Source organism: Tiliqua scincoides, chromosome 5, assembly GCF_035046505.1.
Source record: "Tiliqua scincoides isolate rTilSci1 chromosome 5, rTilSci1.hap2, whole genome shotgun sequence".
NCBI lineage: Eukaryota > Metazoa > Chordata > Lepidosauria > Squamata > Scincidae > Tiliqua > Tiliqua scincoides.
In genome coordinates, this window is record NC_089825.1 from 16,595,734 (window position 1) to 16,608,439 (window position 12,706).

The window sequence follows — 12,706 nt, forward strand, 5'->3', positions numbered from 1 at the left end:
ACCAGAAATATCTAGACTGTAAAGATGCTCGTCCAGGATGAATTATTCCATATACAAATCATCTATATCAGAGGTGTCAGACTTGTTTCATACTGAGGGCTGAATATCATCCATGATGCCTGCTGAGGGCCAGAAGTGATGTCATTAGGCAGGAATTGATGTCATTAAACAGGTCATAATAAAAAATAAGCACTTTTTTCTTACTTAGGAACTCATTAGCTGCAAACAACAGAAGAGAAAATACACAAATCTTGATCATATTTCAAGATATGAGAGCCCAATTTTCACGTGGGCTGCCCTTTCAGCAATAACACCACAGCACTGCTCAGCAGATGAGAGCCCAAGGGTCAGATTAAAAGCTTCTGCAGGCCGCATCCAGCCCCCAGGTCTTAAGTTTGACACCCCTGATCTATATCTTCTCAGTGTGCCACTAACCAGTATATGTCTTTTCTGAATTGATCTTCATTTTTAGAATATAACTCATTTGTAAGGTGCTGTCAGACCACTGCAGTATCCAGTAAAGTGGTCCATACTTCCATTTCCTCAAAATGTTTCACTCAGATCTGATAATCATTGATGTTGAAAGTTGTTGGCATAGCCAGCTGAATCACCAGGATCTTATTCCCCATCTGTCTCTTAAAGACAAATTACACAGGCCTACAAAATTGAGGGTCAGAAAAGTTTCCCAAACTTTATGGTGGTTTGATATGAATTTGGGGTGCCAATTCCAAAAATGTCATCTGTTTTGCCCTATCATGTCTGGTTTGGGAGTTTTAGTATAGCTTCCTTAGTGAATGGTTCAAGCAGCTTCCTCATGAGGAAGCCATAGTGTAGGCTTCCTCATGAGGAAGCTGCTTGATTCATTCACTAAGGAGGCTATGCTGTATCTCCAAAACTAGACGTGATAGGGCAAATTGGATGCCATTTTTGGAATCGGCACCCCAAATATACCTAGGAATTGGTGTCATGTTTAAGGAAGCAAAATGTGTGTTAGCAGTTCTTCTGAAGCTATTTCTGCCTCAAAACCTGAGTGGTTTAGAATATCTACTTCTGGTCACCCAACATCGGCTTACTCACCAGCATCTATTGTCCTGAAGTGTGCCTATTCCTCAGAACAAATGAATTTTGCTACCTTCGGGTTAACCTTGATATTTGCAAATTAAGTGATTTTAGTCATTATAGATTATCACAGAACTGCCATCACTGTGGTGGATGGCCCTTTGACAAGGCTTACACATAAGGCTTTGAAAAACCTGCAAAGGAGTGAGTGACAGGCAGTTATGTCAATTGCCTGGAATGGTAGTATTCATGAATACCATCCTTGCCTGTGCTGTAGTTTTGCAGATTCCAGACTTCTTAGTAGACTTTGGTAATGAGAACAGAGTAGAAGGAGCTACCTGGTTAGATTTGAGCTCAGTTTGTACAGCTTGGTTTGTTATGGGGAAAAAGTTGAAGATGGATAATGAAATATTTTTGTGTGTATTATATATTCTTCAGGGAATTATACCTTTTGCTGCTCTTTTCTGCATCTGTTTAATGTGCTGGAATCAATTGCTAATTTATACACTATAAACTTTGGCCAGACCCAGTTGGACGCAGCAGTCTGAATGAAGATGGGGCCAGTAGCCGAATATCTAATGAGGCATTCCAAAGCCAGGCAAGGGAAGGGAGCTGCTCCAGAGAATTTTAATGAGCTTCCACAATGGCAAGGTTGTGTGGATGAGCAGCTGCTAAGGCTGCTTTCTGCAGGATAAAGTCCTGGCAAAATAACCCATCCTAATCATAATGGTGCTTAAGTGAATATTTTCTTCATTTTGCCTAAATGGAGCATTTGTAAAGCAAGACATTTGGAAGGGGGTGTCTGTCCCTCTCTAGGCTTCCCTTTATCCTTCTGGAGGAGACTGTGGGCAGCTTTGCTGTGCTAAAGGTTTATGTTGTGCTTGATTCAGCTTGGAGAAAGCTGATGTAAAAAAAATCCTAGCTTTGTACACCAGTTGCATTTTTCATTGCAACCTAATCAGAGTTTCTTTAGAATTTCACTAAAGTGAGCCTTTTGACACATGTTGGCCAAACCCATTGACCAGTGTTCTCTCGCACCTTATTTAGGCTTGTAGAGGGTATGTTAATTGTGCCTCTTAAAAATACTTACACAAAATACCCTTTTCTTAAGCATTCAAGAACACAAAAGTCAGTCTTGCTCCTTCCTAAGAACAGACACAACATGAAGTGAGCAGTAAGAGGGCAGCTGCTTATAAGGCATTGACTTCCTGCAGATTCTCTACTTGGGACTGGCCAGGGCAGGTGAAGTCTGAAATATCTGGACAATAGGGAGCAATTTGCAATTCAAACCACAGTGTGTGTACAAGTCCGAACCTTGACAGTAGCCTTTACACACAACTGTGGTTAAGGCACCTTCCTCAAAATTGATTTGCAAATACTTTAGAGCTTCAAACTTGCACAGATTTTAGGCAGAGGGAACAGACCACCAGCCACTCCAAGTCCACAAACTTATCCTTGTGAATTGGTTCACGCAGGTGGCTGAACAGTTTATTGAGAGTATTGACCTATTTGCACAGCTGTTTTACGTGAACCTAAAACCAACCTCTGATCATTTCAAAAGAAAAATAAGGTGCATATTCCTTGCTAATGAACAGTTTAGCCAAAAGAAGAAATCTTGTAGTAGTAGTAATAATAATAATAAACAACTGGGTATTTATATACCGCCTTTCTGGTCATCGAATTAGTCCTCTGACTTTATTCAAGGCAGTTTACATAGGCAGGCATTTCTAAATCCCCAAGGAGATTTTTACAATGACAGAAAGGTCCTGTCTTGCAAGAACCACACATTTCAGATGGCTCTTTCTGGTCTGGTATCATTTCTGGCCTCCAGTTACCTCCTACGCAGGCTGACAAGCAGCTCCTTCATCTCCCACATGAAGGGCAGCCAAGACCCTGCTTCGCTCACACCAAAGAGCAGGTGGAATAACTCAGCTCGGCTTGTCAGCTGCTTCAAGGTCTCACCATTCGTGGAGCTGCCGGTGGCCTCGAACTGGCAACCTTCTGATGTTGTCTTCAGGCTAATGGAAGCTCTACCCTCTTGACCAGGACTCCTGCCCTGTTGGGGGCCAAGAGTATATTCTATAATGGTGGATTTTGCTCTAGGTGCAGTGCTGGTGGAATCTTACCATTCTGCCCTGCAGCCAGTAGTTTTCACACGCAATCTTCACAGTGCTTCACACCATGCAGCCACTTCCTCAGCATGTTGCCCCAGAAGGTGCTGTGCCCCAATTTCCTGGGAGAAATGGCTGCCCAGGGTGATGCAATGTGAAAATCAGGTGCAAAAACTGGCTGTGGAGCAGAGTGGTAAGGTCTCGCCACCGCCGTACCCTGAATAATTTTTCTAGTGCACTGGATCTGGCCTGCAAGTTTGGTGGCAGATGTTCTATTGGAGAGCCCTGGCCAGACCATTCAGTAGGCCAACTTGAAGCAGTTGCCTCAGGCAGCAACCTAGCGGGGTGTGCTGGTTTCTTTTCACCTGTTTAGCCCCACAGATCCTCTGCTCCTGACTCCCTGGACTGGAAAAGGAAGAGGACAAAACAACTATGGAGGAGAGTGGTTGGCTAATATTGGAAGAGGCACATCACAGGTAAGAAGGGCAGCATTTGGCATGCGGGCTCCTGTGCCAGAAGATCTTTGGCTGACCCAGGGACAGCCTTCTCAAACTACCTTCATCTTCCCTCTCCCCATGTGCCAGTTGGGACACAAGCTCTAAATTCTGGTGGTTGGACCAGGCTATCCATGCTATTAACGTCCAGTGTATTCTCACTTAAATTTCAGGGTCCCTTCTGTATTCACCAAAACCTCATATTAGTTTCAAAAACTCAAAGGTGGAAAGGGCAACTAACATTGGGTTAGGGAAAGAATGAAATTATTCTCTCGAGTTCTGTGAAACAAAGGCTGTTTCAGGGTAGTTGAGGATCTCTGCAAAAAACACTGAATATGTGGGAGGACTTACCCCTATGGTGGTTTCAGTGCATTTTTTTTCTTCCATTAAAACTGCTTTGTTTCCCTTTTAATGATAGCACCAATTGCTCCCTGATCTAGAATCATGGAAGGGACCCACAAGGTCTTCTAGTCCAATCCCTTGCCTGAAGCAGGAAATCATCCTAGTACAGGGGTTCCCAAACTGTATCATGATGCCCTGGGCCACCACAAGGCACTCCCTGGTGCGTTGCAGGCTGGCAGCTGGCAGCAAGTCCATGACATGAGCCTGTAAGCAGCAGTAGGAGGCTTGGTGTAGTGTGCAGAGCTGCTGTATGTGGTTTTTGCACGCTTAGAAAAGCCCTCCTGTCTGCCCTTGACCCTCTTACCATTGTTTGCAGGCTCACTTCAGGTTGCCGAACCTGAAAGTAAGTGGTGGTGATATCATCGCATGATGCATTTTGCATCATTGCCACTCATTTCTGGTTTCCAAGCCCTGTATATGCAGTGTGGAGGGCATCGTGAGCCAGGTAAGTTTATGAAGCATTGTCCTAGAGTAGGGGTGTAGGGAGTAGGGAGTAGGTAGAGTAGGGGTTTTTGGCAGGAGGGCCACATCATCTTTCTGACACTGTGTCGGGGGCTGGGGAAAAAAAACTAATTTACATTTAAAAAATAAATTTACATATGTTTACATAAATGAATATATTAAAGATGGAACATATGAATGAATGAAGGTCTTGCAATAGCTCAAGGCCTATATTAGGCCTTGCACAAAGCAAGGCTGGCCTTTCCTTTGATGCCGCTACTGCATCACAGATGTGAAACAACAAGCAGTGGAGGGAACCCTCATCCACAGCTCACGTTAGACATCAAATGGTTGCCCTCACGCTGGGAGCAGTTGTGTCGGGCCAGTGTGGGCTCCAACAAATCTCTGGAGGGCCAGAGGCTCATTGGAGACTGGGGGCTCCCTGAGGGCTGCATTGAGAGGCCTCGAGGGCCACAAGTGGCCCCAGGGCCGGGGTTTGGGCACCCCTGCCCTAGAGCATCTCCAGCAGGTGGCTGTCAAGCCTCTGCTTGAATATCTCCAGTGAGAGAAAATCCACCACTTCCGTCAGTGATCTGTTCCACTGCTGAGCCGCCCTGTCTATCAAAAATTTCTTCCTGATATCCAACTGGGATCTTCTCTCTTGCAGTTTGTATCCATTTGATTTAGTTCAACACTCATAGGAGAACTAATTTATTCCTTCTTCTATATGACAGTCCTTCAGATATTTGAAGAGTACTATCATATCCCCCCTCAGCCTTCTCTTCTCCAGGCTGAACATACCAAGTTTCCTCAATCTTTCCTTGTAGGGCTCCTCCGATTATCCTCATTGCTCTTCTCTAAACTTGCTTCAGTTTGGCTGCATCTTTCCTCAAGCGAGGTGCCCAGAACTGGATGCAGTCCTTCAGGCAGCGGTGTCACTAGGGGGTGTAGGCTGCACAAGATGGTATGCACGGGGGGGGGGGGGTGACACCACTGCATGTCAAAATTTTTAAAATATTGTTATTTTCTAATAATACCACCATGTTATATATCATTTGATGCATGATTTCATGCAGAGCACAATGAAGCAAACCATGCTGAAATACTCTATTCTATCAAAAGTTATAACCAGAAAACCGGCGGGAGCAGGGCAATACTGCATCACCATGCCCACTGCATGGGAGAAGGTCCATCATGTGAGTGACATGCTGGCCTCCTGCACTGGGTGAAACCCTAGTGACGCCACTGACTCCAGGTGAGGTCTGATCAATGCAATGTAAGGCGAAATCACTATTTCTTATGACTTGGAAGCTACCATTCCATGCGATGATCCATAATAAGGATCAATATGGTTCCATCTGCTCTGAGCAGGGCTACAAAGTGAAGCCCTTTGAAGAATTTAAAACTTTTAAAGGAAGAAAGAGCCACTCTAATGCTAAGAAACAGACACACTAGATTTTAAGGGTCTTTTTTTACCATGCCAAAAATGACTTGTTTCGGTCCAGTCTCTCCCCCAGTTTTACATCCATGAGTTCTCCCTAGTGAATTTTAGGCTCAGCATTATTTAGGGCAGGGGTGCTCAAACCCTGGCCCTGGGGCCACTTGTGGCCCTCAATGACTCTCAATGCAGCCCTCAAGGAGCCCCCAGTCTCCAATGAGCCTCTGGCCCTCTGGAGATTTGTTGGAGCCCACACTGGCTTGACACAACTGCTCTCAGCATGAGGGTGATTGTTTGACCTCTTGCATTAGCTGTGGGATGAGGGCTCCCTCCACTGCTTGCTGTTTCATGTCTGTGATGCAGTAGTGGCAACAAAGAAAAGGCTGGCCATGCTTTGTGCATGGCCTTTTGTAGGCCATGAGCTATTGCAAGATCTTCATTCATTCATATAAGTTCATCTTTAATATATTCATTAATGCAAACTTATGTAAATTTATTCAAATGTTAAATGCAAATTAATTCTTTTTTTCCCCGGCCCCTGACAGTGTCAGAGAGACAGTGTGGCCCTCCTGCCAAAAACTTTGGACACCCTGATTTAGGGCGCAATCAAACCAGTTATAAAGTCTGAGGTCACATTAACTCAGCAGAACGACAAAACATGCTCATGACTTGCTCTCCAGAATCTAAATGGAACTTCACAGGCTGCAAAGCTCCTGAACTCCTTGGCACTGACTCTGTTGCACACACAGAACTGCATTGCACATGTGAAGCAGTTTCCGTCCAGGTCACAACTATTTTTAGGTATCCTCCCCAGAACTTTGATACAGCTTTTGGGTCCTTTTCTTTTCTTTTTTTAAATCCTTCCTTGCCAGCCATTCCTTTCCCCTTTTTGGTAAGCACGATAGTGTGCTCCCCGTCCCTCCACCCGCCCACCTGCTTTTTTGCCTGTGCTGAAAGTCGGTGTGACTGGAGATTGTTTGCTTCCTTATTTGTACAATCTCCTCATTGAGAATGTAGGCAGGAATGTGCGCTGCCTGGCAAGCACTCTTGGTCTGCTGCTTTGCCTGCAGACAGCGTCGAAAGGGGCTTGAATAAGTCCTGCAGTTGCTTTCTAATGAGTCTGGAAACTAGAGGCACTTAGCTGATCAAATGTACTTGGAGCGGAACAATTCTGCTGTCCTCTGTGCAGTTAGACCACGTGGCTTTTTTTGTTACAGGCGATTTCTATACTGCTAAAAAGGATGAATCGACAATTATTGTTCTGCAAAGGTTTGAGGCAATGCAAACACAGTTTATACTCACCTCTTCCACATCATCTATAACAGTGGCATAGTTAGAGGGGGTGCAAAGCACTAAGTTTTGCAGACACCTGAATGCACCGTGCAAGTTGCACCTCCCCTTCAGAGCCATTCCGGATGGTGGGAGCAAAGTGGAGATGCCCAGAATGGCTCTGAAGGGGAGGGGCTGCTTGCACAGCACATTCAGGCACCTGCAAAACTTTGCACCCCTTGCTATGCCACTGATCTATCATTCTTCTATAAACCAGTTGTCTGTGTATGTATTTGGAAAGGAGCATCATGCCATTAAACATCTCTCTGTTTAGATTTCTAAGTCACTTCCCCCATCCCAAGGTCTTTGGGGGCAGGTGATAAATCTACTTCAAACCACTCAGTAATACTAATATTATAAAATACTGTATTTCAAATTGAGTTATTTGCCATGCAAGTATGCCAGGGATTAAAGCCTTAACGAACAGTGTGTAACAGGTGATACCATTAACTCCTAACTATTCGGATGACTGCTTTCATCTGTTCTCCCAGTCCAGTCGGAACATCAGATCTTCCAGAATGAACCATTTTCATGTGGTTTTACCTTTAATGTACAGTATATGAAAAACAGTGCTGGGGAGGATTTTGAGCAAAGTCACAGCAGAGTCCTTAACTTTTTCTTTGCTTCCTCTCTGATTCAACTCATTCCTGGATGCAGCTTTTGCTTATTTACTACATAAAAGAGCATATCGGTAGGGGATTTTGAGCAGAAGAACTTGTCAGATTTACGAGTGCTTGCTTTGCAGGTCACCATCTTCTCAGGCTGCTTGTCTCTTTAATCCCTTCATAAGAACAGAAGAAAAGCCAAAGGCCCATCTAGTTCAGCTTCCTGTATCTCACAGTGGCCCACCAAATGCCCCAGGGAGCACACAAGACAATAGGCACAACCTGCGTCCTGGTTGCTTCCTCCCTTGACTGGGTGCCATTGTATGCATTTGGGCCTAATGTGTTGTTAACTGCCAATAATTTATTCAGTAGGTCCTGCTGGGTCTCCCTCGCAAGCTTGTCTTTGACTTACATTGTGTCTTGAATAGCAAGTTCTATTCTGACAGACTCGTAACTGCTTTTACTGCTTTAGGTGTAGCCCTGTCATAAGCGAATATTCATGATGTTCTGTTGATTATGGCTATTTTGGCTGTTTATGCAGAAACTTCTGTTCTGCTGGGAAAGTTGCTTTTGCATGGACAGCTGTATTCCTTTTTCGGCACATAGAATGTCTGGCATCTCCTAACATTTTTTTTTCTTTTTTTTATTACGAAGGCTGGATACAAAGCAAGTGGTTCCTGGGCAGTAGTTGGTTTCTAACCAAAGGCGCCTGATGTCCTTTGCCTGAAAATTCCACACTATTTGTTGATCCAGAATTTCCAGTACTAACAAATGTGATTTGACGGCATCTTACTTTGTGTAGGGAAGGCTCTTCCCTTTTCCTGCAGTTTGCCTGACAGCCTGTCTGATTTTGGGAGATACTGCTGCACTATTTAAGGCTTCCTTTCTTTGCTCTGCGTCTATTCAAGTACATTAGCTAGGATAGCAGGCCCTGGCCTTGCTACAGACCCCACCACCATCAGGTCTGGCTGGATCTAGCATGTGGCACCAGCTTGCTAGAGCTCATCCTGCATTCCACTGGTTAGGTGTTGTAGCCCTCCACCATTTAATAAAGGGAGCCACATTCCTTAAGCCCCCTGCAGAAAGTCAAAATGCTGTCATTGATTGATGTAAAAGTACTCATACCTTGCTTTGCCATCAAATGAAACACCCCAAGAAGCTAACATACCCACAAAGTAGTTTTACTGGGCTCTAAACAAACCAAACTATCAAAACAAACCAAAGAGAGAGAGAGAGAACACCCCAACAGAGATAGAAAGAGCAAATAATATTAACCTCTTTTCCCAAAGATGTTTTATTGCCACGTTGGGAGGCCAGACACCAGCCACGCCTCCAGGGGAGCATGGAGTTCCAGAGCTTGGGTGCACTAGCTGAGAAGGCCCTGCCCCACCTACCTAGTCTAATCAGCTGGTAGACAGACGGGCAGGGCAAGGCCTTTGCTGCTGACCACAGAGAACGGACAGGCCACTAACTTAAGGTACCATAATCCCAGGCTATTTAGGACTTGAAAGAGGAACACAAGCACTTCAAGCTGAGCATGGAAGCAGTTCCATAAATGGGGCACCAAGAAGGCGCTCTCTGGTGGCCACTGCCTCATTTCCAGTAGCATCTGAAGGAGAACCTTAGATAAAGACAGCAATACCCACACACTTGGCAGGCGCAGGCTGACTAGGCAATTCTTCTTGGCACTTAAGGGGTTGAAATATTTTTCCAAGCCTGGCTTCAACCATCATGCTTTCCTCCAGCTTCTGGATGATCCAGCGCAGGTCCTATTCCACTAAACTTTCTGTGCCAGGGAACTTTGGGACAAACAGGCTGGACTCATTCCCGTGCTGCTTGAGAAGCCTCCTGTTCTGCATACCTGGCACCAGCTGGTGAGTTAGGTTACCTGTAGAAGGAGGACAGAAGATGGAGTTGCAGGCTTTCTCACCAGGAGGGAAACAATGACTGTGCATTTTAAGAACTCTCTGGTCACGCCTGCCCGTTCTTCTAGCCAGAGTTAGTGTTCAAGGCTGAACGGGATGTTGTTCTGCCTCAGAAATCACTACTCAGATATAAAACTCCATCAAGGTGACGGATTAAGAACCGACAGTTTTTATCCATCACTGTCCAAGGGAAGAATAAGTACAGTGTTGCGTCACTGCAGACAGAGAGGAAGGAGCAAATGGCTCACCCTCCCATTCAAATTAGCCTGTGACTCTCTGTCTGAGTCGCTCGGGCATGAATGCTAAGCAGTCCCCTCCTGGTTCGGGCTGCTCTGTGCCTACCTACTAATTATTCTCCAGAGCAACCCTGCAGGAGACATTTACTCTTCTCTCCACCTTTCTTCATATTTCTTCTGTGTTTATACAAAATCAAGTAGCTCTGTTATGTGTTTACCTCGGTGATTGGGGCTCATTTTAACCTCATTTAGGGCATCAGCCCAAGCTTTTTGGCAGAAAGAGCAGGTGCCTTTTTTCCCAGGCAGTTCTCTCCACCATTTGTATGAAAATGATGTCCTTGATTGGCTGCTTTGGGGATTGCGTCGTGGCAGGTGACCAATGAGGAAAGGCAGGGAGTACAAATGGTGCCAGACTCCCAGAGGTGCTGTGGCATTGTGTAATTATTACTCCAGACAGCTGAAAGCAGTAGGGCTTCTTGGTTCCCCTGCTTGGCTTCAGCCTGCCATGATTGCTGGCACAGAAAGATGCTGATTATAAGTAAACATTAATTATGCCCTGCTATCTTGCTGCTGGGAGTACTGTTATCTTAACAGCGAAACAACCCGATTGCTTGCCCGCCTTTCAGAAGCAGAAATGCATTTTCCAAGCTGCAACCTTAAGATCCTAAGTGAATTTCTTGTGCAGAGAACATTACCTCATGCCTGGCTGGAGATGATGGCGGGCGGTTTTGTTATGTTTTTTTGTAGCTCCCCCTGGCAAGGAAGGAGGACATTCTAGGCAGGATTTGATATGCACAGAAAAATGTTGCTTTTTAATTATGTCCTATTTGACAGCTTCAGCCTTTTCTCTTCTTCTGTTCTCCTCCTCTTTCCCTATAAACAGAATGGAAAGTTGAGTCCTGCAAACCAGACTGCAGACACTCTAAGGCAGGGGTACCCAAACCCCGGCCCTGGGGCCACTTGCGGCCTTCGAGGACTCCCAATGCGGCCCTCAAGGAGCCCCCAATCTCCAATGACCCTCTGGCCCACCGGAGATTTGTTGGAGCTCTCACTGGCCCGACGCAACTGCTCTCAGCAGTTTGACCTCTCGTGTGAGCTGTGGGATGAGGGCTCCCTTCACTACTTGCTGTTTCACATCTGTGATGCAGTAGCGGCAGAAAAGGAAAGGCCAGCCTTGCTTTGTGCAAGGCCTTTTATAGGCCTTGAGATATTGCAAGACCTTCATTCATTCCTATAAGTTCATCTTTAATATATTCATTTATGTAAACTTACATAAATTTATTCAAATTTTAAATGTAAATTAATTCCTTTTCCCCAGCCCTTGACACAGTGTAATTTGAATAAATTTACATAAATTTACATTATGGGCACTTGCCCAAGCCTCCTGCAGCCTCCCGGGGGTGAGGGGAGCCCTGCGCAAGCGCGTGCAAGGCGCCCCAGGTCAGGGAAAGGGAGAGTGGGGTGATCGCACTCCGCTTCCACTTTTGCGGAGGCAGAGCAGATCGCTCCACTCTCTCTTTCCCTGACCTGGTGCGCCCCTGCAGGCACTCACGCAGGGATGGCTGCTGCAGGGACTGGTGAGTGCATTCCAGTCCCTGCAGCCCCCTGAGCAATGCAATCCTGAGGATTGCATTGCTGCCTTCCCCCTGCCCCTGCTGCCTCCCCCCCCCCGCCCCCGCAAAGACTTACTGCGGGTTTCAAACTCCCGGAGAGTTTGAAAACCGCAGGCTTAAAGTCTGGCTGGTGGAAACAGGATGCTTGATCTTCTTAAAATTTCTGATGCTCTGCCTCCCATTCAAATTTCACAACCTTTGTTAGAAGGCAGTGCAAAAGAGTTATCTTAGTGGCACATTGTTGAACAAACAGTAAGTAGGACTTGCGTATAATACACTTCAATCCCAGGAGAAGTTTGTCTTTATTGTCTGGTTTCTGGGGCTTCACCAATGGCTTTTATTTTGTCAGTAGGCTCCTTTGAGCGAGAGGGTGCCACTGAGTCTGTCTGAAATAGACATTTATTCTTGTTGATAGTAAATGTATGTTGCTGAGCTTTCCTAGGATAGTATCATGTTCAGGTTAATCCTTGTTGTACTCTAGAATGTCATTCTGGAAGCAAGTAACACCTCTAGTTTCTCCAAATACTGCATGCATCATCCTTTGGGACACAGATGCCATGGAAGCCAAACTGAAAGACAGACATTAAATTGGAATAAGCCTTCTACAGTCATATAAGCAGTGTACGTAGCTTAGACATCTACTTAAAAAAAATCTGATGATAGGCTGAGTGACCTTTGAGAAGATAACCCTGAGTAGTGTTTTATTGATCCCGGGTGTAGGATAACAGTCCACAATAGTGGTGAGTTGAGGTATCTCAAAGCCACATCCCTGCAGGTAGTTCCATTAGCCTTACTGACAAGGGTGATGGGAGAAGCCTTAAGGAGCCAGCCAGTTCAATGATGTCAGCTTGTTTGAGAATATCTTGCTTAAGTGGTTGTCTCAATGCAGCCATTTTCAGCTCACAGCACACTGACAAGGCACTAAAGTTGTCAAGGCACACTACTAGTTTTTAATTACATTATTATGTTACAACTAATTTAATTATTTTAAATTATTAAATATTAAATTTAATTGATCTTTAATTTATTTATTTAATAATATAACGAATACAT